General features: G+C 40.1%; 1 long non-coding RNA gene across 1 annotated transcript; it reads left to right on the plus strand.

The window, feature by feature from the left end:
- Nucleotides 1–1,094: 1,094 nt before the first annotated feature.
- Nucleotides 1,095–1,690, plus strand: LOC143118445 (uncharacterized). Its single transcript, XR_012986148.1, has 2 exons — nt 1,095–1,175; nt 1,588–1,690. It is a non-coding gene; the product is annotated as an uncharacterized LOC143118445 (long non-coding RNA).
- The last annotated feature ends 11,481 nt before the right edge of the window (nt 1,691–13,171 follow it).

Consider the following 13,171-nt stretch of genomic DNA (forward strand, 5'->3'; position numbering starts at 1 on the left):
CTTGACGAACTCTTATAGTAGGCAACAGAAACTCCTTACTGCAGAAAAAACGTAGTACTGTAGGTTTGATGCTCAACAGATTGCTCTGGAGTTAGTTATAAGTTAATAATAAGTATCCATTGATATGTGTGACAAAACATACCAACTGGTGTCAACATCAGCTAGGCTATGTTGGCATTTTCTGATGGTTCTTCATGACTGATCATAAGGTACAAAATAAATAATACAGAAATACTGTTCTGGGCATTGGTAGACACATTCATCTGTCTATGTATCTATTTCTTCTGTGTAAGCAGGTTCTTATGTTGCTGCCTCCTTCTGAAGCACAGGTGGGTCATAAAATATATTTTACTGTCTATGAAAATAGGTCGCCGCCCGATGTGAGTTTCAAAAAGCATAACTTTTGAACTTGTTGACTGCAGTATTCTTCCTTAAAACAACATCCTCGGATGTGTGTTTTATATTTTGTAAAAGTTAAAGAGAAATCACTACTATTCTATCTTTAAAAGTCAGTTTATTTTCAAACATTTTTGTTGGTTCCTGTCAGTGATAGATCATTATCTATGATAAATTTATCTACACTGGCAGGTTATTAGAGAGGCTGAAAACCAGACTGGAACAGGCTCTTCAAAGGCAGCCTCTGGACCTAGACTATTTATCAATACCCCCTTTAGGAAGCACCATTAATGCTTAATAACTTCCTTTCACCTTCATTATTGTATTTGGGTGAAGGGAGAAGTATAATTCAGATGTTTTTTGTTTTCACAGTGCAGGATTGTATGTTTATGAAGCACATTTGAAAAAAAATATTGACTGTTACCACATACACTGGGTCCCATTCAGAAGTGGCCACTTCTTTCGCACTTTCTGTGATTCATGCAGCTGTGTGAAATGTATTAAAACTTATCGCCACAAGGTGGCAGTTTAAGTCCACTGTAGCATTTGTAAACAGGGCAGTGGAGTGCATTCAAAGGCGTTGCAGTGGCAGTGAGACACTGTAAGCAGAACGAAGCTGAAGATCACCTCGTTGAAGTCATACAGTAGACTATGCTAAATCTGCGCACTGTTTTTGTTGCAGATGATTTTGAAGAGTGGTTTGACCAGATGAAACGGAGGTTGACGAAGATGAAATGGAAGACTCATGCCGTGTCACAGCCTACCTCAGACAATACGTTGTAAGTGGTATGACAAATATTTCCTAAGATCCCCCCCCCCCCCCCCCTCCCCGATTTTGAAACCTGGCTCATCAGAGTGATTTGGATTTGATGAGAGATCTGTACTTGAACCACTCGCAGACTTAAAAATATGTGAAAGTATCCCAATCTGTGAATTGGTGAAACACACTGAGCACACAGTGAGGTGAAGCACTCACTAATCCCGGCAGTGAGCTGCCTGCAACAACAGCGGCGCTCGGGGAACAGTGAGGGGTTAGGTGCCTGCTCAAGGGCACTTCAGCCGTGCCTACTGGTCGGGACTCAAACCGGCAACCCTCCGGTTACAAGTCCGAAGCGCTAACCAGGCTAGCATTGTATAACAAACAAACTACTACTAAAAGTATTTTCTGATATTGTCTTTTAATTCTTACAGGTTCTTTAGAGACATTGAAAGACCTGGTGGTCTTCTGGACGGGACACCTTCAAAGAAGCTATGGATGCAACGCTGAAATAAAGCAATTATGGTTTTGGCTTGATCTAGTGTTGTTTTCTGCAAGTTCAATGCAGTATAGTCAACAATTTCAGTGTTTCAGACAGTGACCAGAGTTCCAGTTGTTCAATGAATAAACTATGCAATGAGAAACTGTATGCCGATTGCTATTTTTCCTAGTTGTATATTTAACTACAATGTGTGCACCATATGCAGTAGCCAGAAAAGTTGTGATTTTGTTTCTCAGCTGCCACAAGGCACCTACGTGTATCCCCAACTTGCTCTGAGAAACTGGCTCTGGTAAGAATTGATATCTAAGTTGCTTTGGATAAAAACGTAAGCCTAATGAATAAAATTATTTATTAAAGTTCACATTAAATTAAAATGCAATTTTAAATTTATCAGACAGGACAGGGGAGAAGTCTACAATAATGGTTTTCAAAGACTAGAATACAATAGACCTAAGAAACACATTTTAAAGAACAAATATAGGAGGGAAGGAGATGTATTTTCTATTCAGTGGTAGGCTACATATTCTCCATGCTGATGTAGAGAATGGTCCAGTGATCCAGTAGCCTAGAAATCTAGACGCACCCTAGCGGCGGCAAATTAATTTGCTCAGCTTGTACGTCTAGTATCGAACCATAGGAATTTCTATTGGCTTAACACCGTGGATGACGGCCAATCACAGCGCTCTATTTCGTTAGAGAGTCTTAAGGCGGGCTTAACAGGATAACGACATCCTGCGACGGTGAACAACAAGGAAGGTGGCTATGGCAAACGAAGAGCGGTTGTTTGAATCAGCGTTGGCGTCAACTTTGGAGGAGTTGGACTTGTGCTTTTCTTTGAAAGTAGATCAACACAATGCACTTAAGTCATTCCTTTCGAAGAAGGATGTATTTGCCGTTTTGCCGACCGGATACGGATATGGTCGTAGCGCTGGCCTATTGCATGCCTAGGCAGTTTGAAAGACAATTCTCTGCCCGCCCCTTGGATTAAGCGAGGTGAATGATTCGATGCCAGACTATACATGTCAATGATATAGGATGGCCCGCCAGGCTAGTGATCCAGTGGAGTGATCTTGAAGGCCCTTGATAAGAGATATTACATCAGTGTTTCTCAAACTTTTTCAGAACAAGGACCACTTAACCAATAAATAAAAAAAACCTCACAGACCACCTAGCTAAACAAAAAAATAGTAGGCCTACTCATTGAACCACCTTGCTTATTGTCAGGATTCATGATTTAAACTGGCGTAGCTTACATAGGCAGTGTTACAGAACTGTTTGGATTTACATAAAAGTTGTTCAACATCGCAAACAAATCATCTACATATGAGTAATGCTTAAAATTGTTCGTGTTATTTTTTTGTTAAATCACAAATCATTTTTACAGTTACAAATCCTGTTACACACACACACAATACATATGAGACACTTCTCATCCCTAAGGTGGTGCAAAAGTCTGTACACCTGTAGAAAAGATTTGTAACTGTAGAGCAGCTTTTTTGTGCGTAGAATATTGATGTGTAATTGTAGAATATATTTGTAATTGTAAAATATTTTTAACTGTAGGATTATTTGTAGCTGTAAAACCGATCCGTACCCGTAGAATAGATTTGTAAGTGTAGGGCATATTTGTGATATTGACAATTACTTGTACAGATCATTTTTACAGTTACAAATAATTTCTACAGTTTCAAAACGTGATACACGCGTACAAAACTTTTGAGTCTAATATTCTTCCATATATTTCCAGGCTTCAACCAGACAGCTGAATTAAAGAGGTAGAGTTGTAATAAAAAATAGTAGGCCTAGGCTATAGGCTAATCTGCATAAAGTGTGCTGTCATAAATATCAGTCATTCAGAAAAATATTTTTATATCAGGATATAAAATAATAGATATATTATATTGTAATCCTCTGGTGTTCTAAGGGAGGCGATTAAAATGTTATTTAATATCAGTCATTCAGAAAAATATTTTTATATCAGGATATAAAATTATAGATAGGCCTATATTATATTGTAATCCTCTGGTGTTCTAAGGGAGGCTATTAAAATGTTATTTAATAAAATGTCTAGCCCCCCCCCCCAAAAAAAAAAAAAATAAATAAAAATCGAGATTCGTATCGAACCGTGGGTCAAAAATCGTGATACAAACTGAATCGTGAAGTTGGTGTATCATTACAGCCCTAATATTTTGTTAAATGCACATGCAGAGGAGTGGGGCAGCGGGCTACGAGAGAGAGCGGGGCGGGGCAAGGAAAGGCTGCGTGCGTAAAAAGCGCAGCTCAATGCCAAAACATACAGACTAAAGCTGTATAAGGCAAAGTAAGCTAGCAACGTTAAATTGTCTAACATTAGCTTTATATACAAGCGGCACAGCCAGTCTTACAAGTAGCTAACATTAACTAGCTAGCTAACTTTATGTGCTGCTTCATCAGGTTGTTCAATGATATATTGAGTCTAAAAATATGCAAGAACGTTAGCAAATTACCAAAATGTTAATGTACCTTCTCTGAGTTTTCTGGTGGCAAGTTCTGCACAATCCTTCATACCCACACACCGTTTCACTTGGTTTCACTGGGCACCAAATCTAGACTGCATTTTCTGGTAGGAGTCTTCTGCACGCGAGTTTGTCACGTCCGACCATCATAGACCTCTGGAGTCTAACTTGATTTCTCTGTCTTGCTAACAAATCACAAGTTAGCTCTGGGGTAGCAAAAATGAAAGTGTGCCGCCTTCACGTACCATTGATTATAATATCTACTCGAAGGTTGAAGACAAAAGTGCGTTCAGGAAAACGTCTGCGTCTCCGATTTCGTCGTCTCCCTGCGCGAGAATTTAACAGGTGATCTCCTTATATGGGCATAGATGGTAGCTTTTTTGTAGGCGAACTTCAGAGGTCTGTCAGAGCATCGTCATGTGTGGTGGTCACATCACATGGTTAGGCCTACTGTTTGCAAATGTGAACTTGAAAATATGTGCAATTAAAACAAATAAGCCAATGAAAATCATTTGAGAATTGTTGTACAACAGCTAGAGCTCTTACAGATCAGACTAATTTATAAAACAAATAGGTCTGGATGAGCATTACATTAGTTCACTTAGAGAGCTCTCTGATGGATAAGCCTGAGTAAAATATGAGATATATAAATTGAGCAAGTCTGAGTATTGTATAAGCCTTTGCTGAGATCTCTTTTGTAAATCAAAAAAGGACTAAACTGAGATTACTAGAATGAGAACGGTTCAAGCTTGTGAAGAGATCTCTTTTACAGAACTGATGGAGCCTAATCTGAGATTTACCAAAAAAGATCTGAAATGAGAATTGCATGAGTTTACAGAGAGAGCTCTCTGGTGGATCAGCCTGAGTAAAATATGAGATGTATAAATTAGACAACACTGAGCATTATTTAAAATATTGATGAGATCTCATTTGTATATTAAAGGGAGTCTACACTGAGATAACTTAACTCTTTTGCTCCAGAGACAAACCTGAGAAGCGGGAGACAAAAGCAATAATCTCTTTTTTATATCACTGTGATCTCATTATTGTCTAGGAGAAACAATTGAGAAAGAGAGGAGCTCTCATTTTAACATTTTCTTTCCTCTTGCCTCGTAACATTGTGAAGATCTGTTCTCTAATCACCTTTAATAAACTGTATGTTTACAGATATGTAAGATGTAAAACAAAGGAATTCAGTTTCATGTGCAGGGCCTACTTGCATCTGGCAAGTTCAAGACAAAACCATCAGAGAAGCAGACTTAGCAACTGCCACTGCATTGTCTCTGTTTATCCATGTGTAACAAGCATAGCTGCTTCCATATGCAGTGGACCTATATGACCTATATATGACCTATATATAACCTTACATTACCTAGTGATATGTCATTTAAAAGTATAAATGCTGAAAAACCTACTCCCACTTGCCAGCACACTTATTCGGACAAAAAGTATAAAATGCACATATCCATCGAGTCCAGAGTGAGGCTCCATAGTGCTGTACTGATTGGATGATGGCAGAGGATTTCTGGTTGGCTGGCCAGTGGAGCCCTGAGCAAGACCCCGCCCTGACCTTTGGCTACAGTTTAATCTACCCAGGGGGTCAAGGAGAGGTTGGCTGCGTCGTAATGACTTCCTCCTAATAAAAGTTTGATATATAGCCGCGCTGATACGCTCTGCTGTTGACCACTGCATCACCCTCAGTGAAGTTCTGGGACAGGGCGTCTAAATCCTGTCCAAATGGGATGTTGGTTTTTGGTGACTCTTACTAAAAGATATTCTGATTTTGTGTACGCATGTTAACAACTATAGTATAGTATCAATTTGCTCAGTGTTTTTATATTCAAATGCAGCAAAGATTGGATTCTTTTTTTAGGGTTTGTTATTCATCTTTCAGTTCAAAAATGTAAATGAGATTACAATGGAAAATGTAATTCTTCTTTTTTTCATGTTGTTTCACATGGATGCTTTTCCCTATTTGTCAATCCAAATTGCTGCAACATTTGTAATGTATCATCATTTTGGCACAGAACAGAACGTAATAATCTGTAAGCAGTCATTTTTGCATTGTATTGGATTAGCAGTGCAGAAAAATAAGTTGACTACGGGATGACTTGTATGGTACATGGAGCAACTGCTCTGCTGACAGGAGTCGGAGTCATACTGAATTGTCATCGTCAAGTACTTAAACATCAGGTTTAACATTAATTTACAACAGTAAAACATTAGTTTTTCTTGAAACACTTATTTGTGTATTCCTGTAAATTCTCGGCCCATTTGCGAGAAATGGTATGTTGAATACCCCATTAAGACAACTTTATGTTCACTCATGCAAATGCATGGACACAAATGGTAACAGTAATAGATCTTCTGTGGGTAAATATTCCAACATTGCATCAAGTCTGCGTCATCCACCCGTAATTGTACACATTCACACACAAATACACACACATACACACACGTACACGCAGACACACGTGCGTACACACAGACGTCTCTGATGTACTTGTGTCTGGAGTGTGCACTGTCATGGTGATAAACTTTTATGGCTTGCCGGAGAAAGCTCTCAGTGTGCACGGTGCCTGTGGCCGGACCAGAGGAGACTGGCAGACTCATCACTGAGGAATCCTCCCTCACCCTGGACACTGCCAGACAACCGTGCGCCATACACACAATGAGAGCTCTCAGAGAGAGAGAGAGAGAGAGAGAGAGAATGGCAGACAATAACATCTGGTCGAGAGAGAGAGAGAGAGAGAATGGCAGACAATAACATCTGGTCGAGAGAGGAGAGAGAGAGAGAGAGAGGATGGCAGACAATAACATCTGGTCGAGAGAGAGAGGAGAGAGAGAGAGAGAATGGCAGACAATAACATCTGGTCGAGAGAGAGAGAGCTGAAAACAATATACATACATACACCCAGACAACAGTACGCTACGCCAAACCAACTGTGAATGTGTCCTATGTGTCTCTATGAGCTTGAGTCCAGATGTGCGGATAGTGTATAGTAGATGTGCGGATAGTATAGTAGATGTGCGGATAGTGTATAGTAGATGTGAATGTGTCTTATGTGTCTGTATGAGCCTGAGTCCAGATGTGCGGATAGTGTATGTGCCATTAGTACCGATGTACACTCTGTTACAGGTACAAACATTAATAGGCCTAATCATAATCTTCAAAAAATAAACAAATAAATTATTAACGTACACCCACCTTACATCACAGAGCACTTTCTTTCCCCCTAAAAGTGCTCACTTCACTTTATATTTTTACTGTACCAGTTATTGTATTCTTGTCTGTTGTTGGAATTGCTTTGGCAAACTGCCGTCTGTACTTCATGTCAACTCACTGGAACTGGAACTAATTAGAGACAAAGCAAGATGTGTTGAGGCGCACGTCAGTGAGATGAGAGTGAATTGCTCATATTTTTTGCTTTATTGTTTGTTTTATTCTTTAACTCATTCATTTGTACAAGTACATGTCTATTACTGCAAATGGGTAATGCTATCCTTTATAAAGGTTGTGGTAATAAAACTCCGTAAAGAGAGACGGAGATGTGTAATCACAGGCTCCAGCTTGTTGACATTTGACTTATATTACTGTTATGAACTGTCTTGTCTTTGAGTTTGGCACTGCAGTGCAAAACAATTTGTCATGCCAATAAAGCTCTTTTGAATTCGATTTTTGTGAGCGAGCGAGAGAGAGACAGGAGTGGGGTGGGTGTCAGTATTTGATTGTCCAGTAGGTGGCATCACGTTGACGTTAGACTGAGAGCACGGGAGCCCCACAGTGGGAGAGGTCAGTTCTGCGCTGGCCTCATTTGGCCTTCCTGTGCCCTCAACCGGGCAATCTGCGGTCCTGTCCATTTGGCTCCTTTTGAGGCTTCACAAAGCCCTTATGGTGCTGATGTTCACTCTTGTTGAATGTCTTCAAGGCCAAGGGGATGGGTATTCATTTTAGGAGAGCCAGGACTAAGTGGAGCACCATCCTATCCAATCCTGGAAGAAAAAGCTAAGGTGGTGGAGGCAAAGAAATATCTGGATGTTCTCCTTGACATGAGACTAGACTAGAAATGCAACGCTGAACCTGTCGACAGAAAGGTTCAACCATCTGTTGGGGCAGCAGCACAATCGCAAGTGACATTAAGAAGTGGTGCAGGCAGACATGTTGGATCCCATCTGAGTTGGACAAATGTATCTTCTCTTTATTTCAGATATAAACAGAAGAGGTGTTCAATTAATCTTGTAGTGTTATGCTGAAGAGTGATTTGATCTCAAATGGGGTCAGTTTTTTGGTTTTACAAATGTATTTAGTTTTTGTGTGGTGTTTATTTTGTTTTAGTTGTAATTGTAATTTTGCCATTAACTCTATCAGTGTATCTTACTGTAAGACATAACTGGATAAACTACCACAGTGGAGTGGAAACTTGGTTTGAAAAACAAAAACTGAACTTATTTTACCTGCCATTGCATTCTTTTCTTTCAATTGTTTAAGCACAATTTTGAAAACAGGACCGTTTTTTTCAAAACACTACACACAATTAACACAACAGCATACCCAATTAACAGAATCCCTCAGATCTTTTGCAAAATGAAACACTTCAGTCAAAACCATACAATTATTTATCAAAACTCTATGATCTGATTATGTTGGAATCAGTTACACGCTAATGTACTCAGTGCAAATACATTTGACAGAACAGGTTTTCCAGTGCTTGAATTTTTTTTTCAGAAATGGTGTTCCAGTAGGATTAGAGGATGGCTTAGAGTACAAGGATATACAGACCAAACACGACACATTAGACCAGACCTGTAAATTGAGGACTTTGTTCTTTTCTCTCCACTTTGTAAAGTACACTATCTATCAATTTCCAAATGCATTTTGCATTGATGAGGTAAGTGAGGTGAGGTAAGTGAGGTATTTACCTAAAGTAACATTGACATAATTTCTAGTTCATTATGAATTCATCATGTGTTCAGTATGTAAACATTAGGAATTATGAGTTAGTTTACTGCTTGTACCTTATGAATTCACCATGAGTTCAGTATGTACACATTAGGAATTCATTGTTTATAACAAAGGAAAACACACTGATAACACCTACTTAATACGACTATATTAATAAGGAAAAGCACTTACTTAATGTGTTAATTAAAAAAAAACATACTTAATAATGATGAATTAAGTGTTTGTCAATGCTTAACTAATACTTAACTAATACTAAATAGTATACAATTATTGTAAAGTGTTACCGAAATGGGTTTAGTGTTTTGTAAATCAATATGTGTGTTTTGCAAACAGTGGGAGACTGACAATGTGCTTATAGTTGTGCAAATCTGGGCTGATGTTTTGCTCCTTGAGTATAAGGTTACACTAACTGTGGAATAATTTAGATTTTTTTTTTTCAATTTTTTTTTTTTTAACTTTCATTTTTATTTTTATTTCACTTAACAACATTTGTTTTACTCTAGAAAATGTGTGCTGGTTTTACAAAATAGTGTGATCATTTAACTGAATTATATGTACAAATTTTAGTACATCATGTGATCATTCTATCAAATTGTGCACTCATTTTAGTAAACCATGTGCTCATTTTAGTAAACCATGTGCTCATTTTACTAAATTGTGAGCTTATTTTAGTACATCATGAGCTCATTTTATTTAATTGTGTGTTCATTTTACTCAATTGTATGCTACTAAATAGTTTGCTCTCGTTTTAATTCAGTGAAACAGGACATAAGCATTTGCTTGTGATGCCTACTTCTTTCACAGGAAGGCTTTGATGGTGATTTTGTGTTTGCTACATCGGTTCGTTGTTTTTGCTGTTGCTATCTATCTATCTATCTATCTATCTATCTATCTATCTATCTATCTACTCTGCCTGGAACATGCACATAACAAACACACACACACACACACACACTCTCTCTCTCTCTCACACATACACACACACACACCACATATGCAAAGTTGCAAAAACACATAGCTCTCGGCTAGGGTAAAAAACAGTGACATCCTAATCCTCCTATTACCCTAGGAACAATGGCTGTGCTCCGACAGTGTTGGGAAATAAGCTCAGGACAGGTGTCAGCAAATCCAGCTGTGCAGAGATAGATTGATAGAGCGAGAGAGAGAGAGAGAGAGAGAGAGAGAGAGAGAAAGAAATAAGGAGGGAGCAAAACAGAATGGCAATTGGAGGAAAAAAGAGAAAGGGATAACAGAGAGAGATGGAAGGAGATAGAGAAAGAGAGGGAGAGAGAGAGAGACGGGGGCATCTGTTTCCTCCAGTGAGACACCTGGAAGCAGAACAAACATTTATAGGAGCGCAGCACTCTGGGCATAGAGGAGGGAAACTTCGACTTTGACTTCCTGTAAAAAAGAATACTGTTTCCTGTTCGGTTGGGAAGTCATCTGTGGACATCCATAGTGACAACACCTGATGGTCGACAGTTACCCGGATAGAGTCTGGGATAGATACTGTTACAGACGTATATGAACAATGGCATAGCTTGCATCAATAGGTTTAAAATATGGGGGGATAAAGGGCCTGTAACCCCAACAATACCCCCCCCCCAAAAAAAAACACACACACACACACACACACACACACACACACACACACACACACACACACACAGTGTACAACTCAAAGTTTCGCCCTTGCTAGCATCAATTCTCTACCCGCTGCAGTTTGATCTGTTGCATCTATATGCAAACCCTGACAGCACCACCAGTGATAAGCTGCTGTTCAAACGTTAGGGCGAGGTGCAGTGGTGTAACCTCTTCTCCAAGACATAGTACCAAAGATCCTTGATTACTATCCGCTTTAACCCTCTCTGATAGTACTGTGTATACTGTGATAAAAAAACAAAACAAATAGGAAATGTTATCTGAAGTCTGTGGTGCTGTAATTTGGCTGAGTAGATGGGGTGAGGGAAAGAGTAGGGAGGGAGAGAAAGAGAGAGGATAAGATTTTGTCAGAGTGTGTGTGTGTGTGTGTGTGTGTGTGTGTGTGTGTGTGTGTGTGTGTGTGTGTGTGTGTGTGTGTGTGTGTGTGTGTGTGTGTGTGTGTGTGTGTGTGTGTGTGTGTGTGTGTGTGTGTGTGTGTGTGTGGAGGGGGGCGGAGGTGACGACTTCCTCGTTTGTTTATACTTCTCACACACTTTTCTTCCTGTCTTGGCTGGATTTAGACTTCCTCTTCCACACAGTCTATTCTGAGTCCTGTTTTTCCCTTGGCCCTGTGCATGTGTGTGTGTGTGTGTGTGTGTGTGTGTGTGTGTGTGTGTGTGTGTGTGTGTGTGTGTGTGTGTGTGTGTGTGTGTGTGTGTGTGTGTGTGTGTGTGTGTGTGTGTGTGTGTGTGTGTGTGTGTGTGTGTGTGTGTGTGTGTGTGTGCAGAAGCGGGATGCAGGGGAGAATGGCAGCAGGTGCTTTTGAAAACAATACCCCCATTGCAGGTGCCAGAGAGTGCTCCATTCAGGGTGTGAAAGTGTGTAGTAGATATGTACCACCACACACACACACACACACACACACATACACACACACACATCACATACCCACACTCTCTCTTTTTCACACATTCACACGCACAGACAGCTGAAGGCCCATAGTCCTTGCCACGGAAAGACCAGCCGTGATCCACAGAGATGGCGAGGTCGTATGAACCGTGAGAAAATAAACTGTAGCTATGGAATTCTTCCGTATTTCTATTCTCTCTCTCTCTCTCTCACACACACACACACGCACACATGCAGACAGATGCATATTCTCATCACAATGAATCAACGTTTGCGTAAAACTTGACAGGTTTTGTAAGTACAGTGAGTTTGTGGAAAGCCCTTCAGAGATGGTGTCACACCACGTCCTGCTTGCCAAATGTCCCATGAATTTTGACACTACCACTTTCTCGGACACAAACATCAGATGTTGAAACACCACATGACGTAATGGGAAATTGGGTCAAATTCACTGTAATGCATAATTCATTATGATCCTTGTTATGTTTGCCGATTAGTTTGTTTGCCAATGATTTAGGCTTGCGTGAAGATAAGCATTTGCAAAGCATGAATTTTTTAAATATTTCAAAAATGTATAATATTTATATGTATTTATATTTATAATGTAAGTGAAAGGCAGTATTAAAGAAAAATGAACAAGGCATGAACAAATCCATAAAATGAAAATAAGACCCCCAAGGATGAGCTCATGGGAACCTGGTGTGTGGCATGAAACCATTGTCTTGAACTATCTGGTAAACAACATGCAGAACGGCCCTGACCAAGTATCCTTTGTGAGGGTGCTGCAGCATTTTAGTCCAACAAACTTTCCCTGGGTTTCCCTCGTGCCAAGACCCAGCCATGGCCCTCAGTCTCGCACAGCACACACGCAGAAAGGCAGACCGTCTGGACAGATGTTCATGTTAACGATCGTTTTCTGCATCTTTGGAGAGCATAAATAGTTTACCCAGTGACATTTGTGGGCAGCCTGCAAAAAAAAAACGAAAGACAAGAACAAATGACAGCCCAGGCCCTTGCTCCTCACCAAAGCTCTTTGTCTGTGATACCAATTAAAACCTTATTTTCACCAAGGGCTCCGTAAACTCGTTTCAACATCCCTTTTGCCTCCTTTTTCGGAGTCAGGGCAGGGAGGCTGAGAGGGTGGCGGGGCTCGTTGATGGTTTCTAGCGGGGGAAAAGTTAACACTCTGACCGCTTTGTGGCCCCCAGTGTCCTGGGTCTCCTCACCCGCCACGCAGACACTAATTACGGGGCCGCATGTTTGTGTGTCTGCAGGATCCTCCAGCGACAAAACAAAACAAAAAGAGAAGAAAAAAAAGCAAAACCACAACAAAAAAGTTTCCCCCTGTTTTTGCAGAGCTCTGATGTTATTTATAGAGCTGTTTATTAGTCACCAGAGAAAGAGTGGGGGAGAGGGGGGAGAGAGAGAAAGACAGAGAGAGAGAGAGAGAGAGAGAGAGAGAGAGGGAGAGAGAAAGAGAGAGAGGGAGAAATGGAGAGAGAGAATGA

This window comes from Alosa pseudoharengus, unplaced genomic scaffold, assembly GCF_046254945.1.
Source record: "Alosa pseudoharengus isolate Yale_2024_CS ecotype anadromous, Long Island Sound unplaced genomic scaffold, YU_APseudo_1.1 YU_APseudo_1.1_scf_12, whole genome shotgun sequence".
NCBI classification, from domain to species: Eukaryota; Metazoa; Chordata; class Actinopteri; order Clupeiformes; family Clupeidae; genus Alosa; species Alosa pseudoharengus.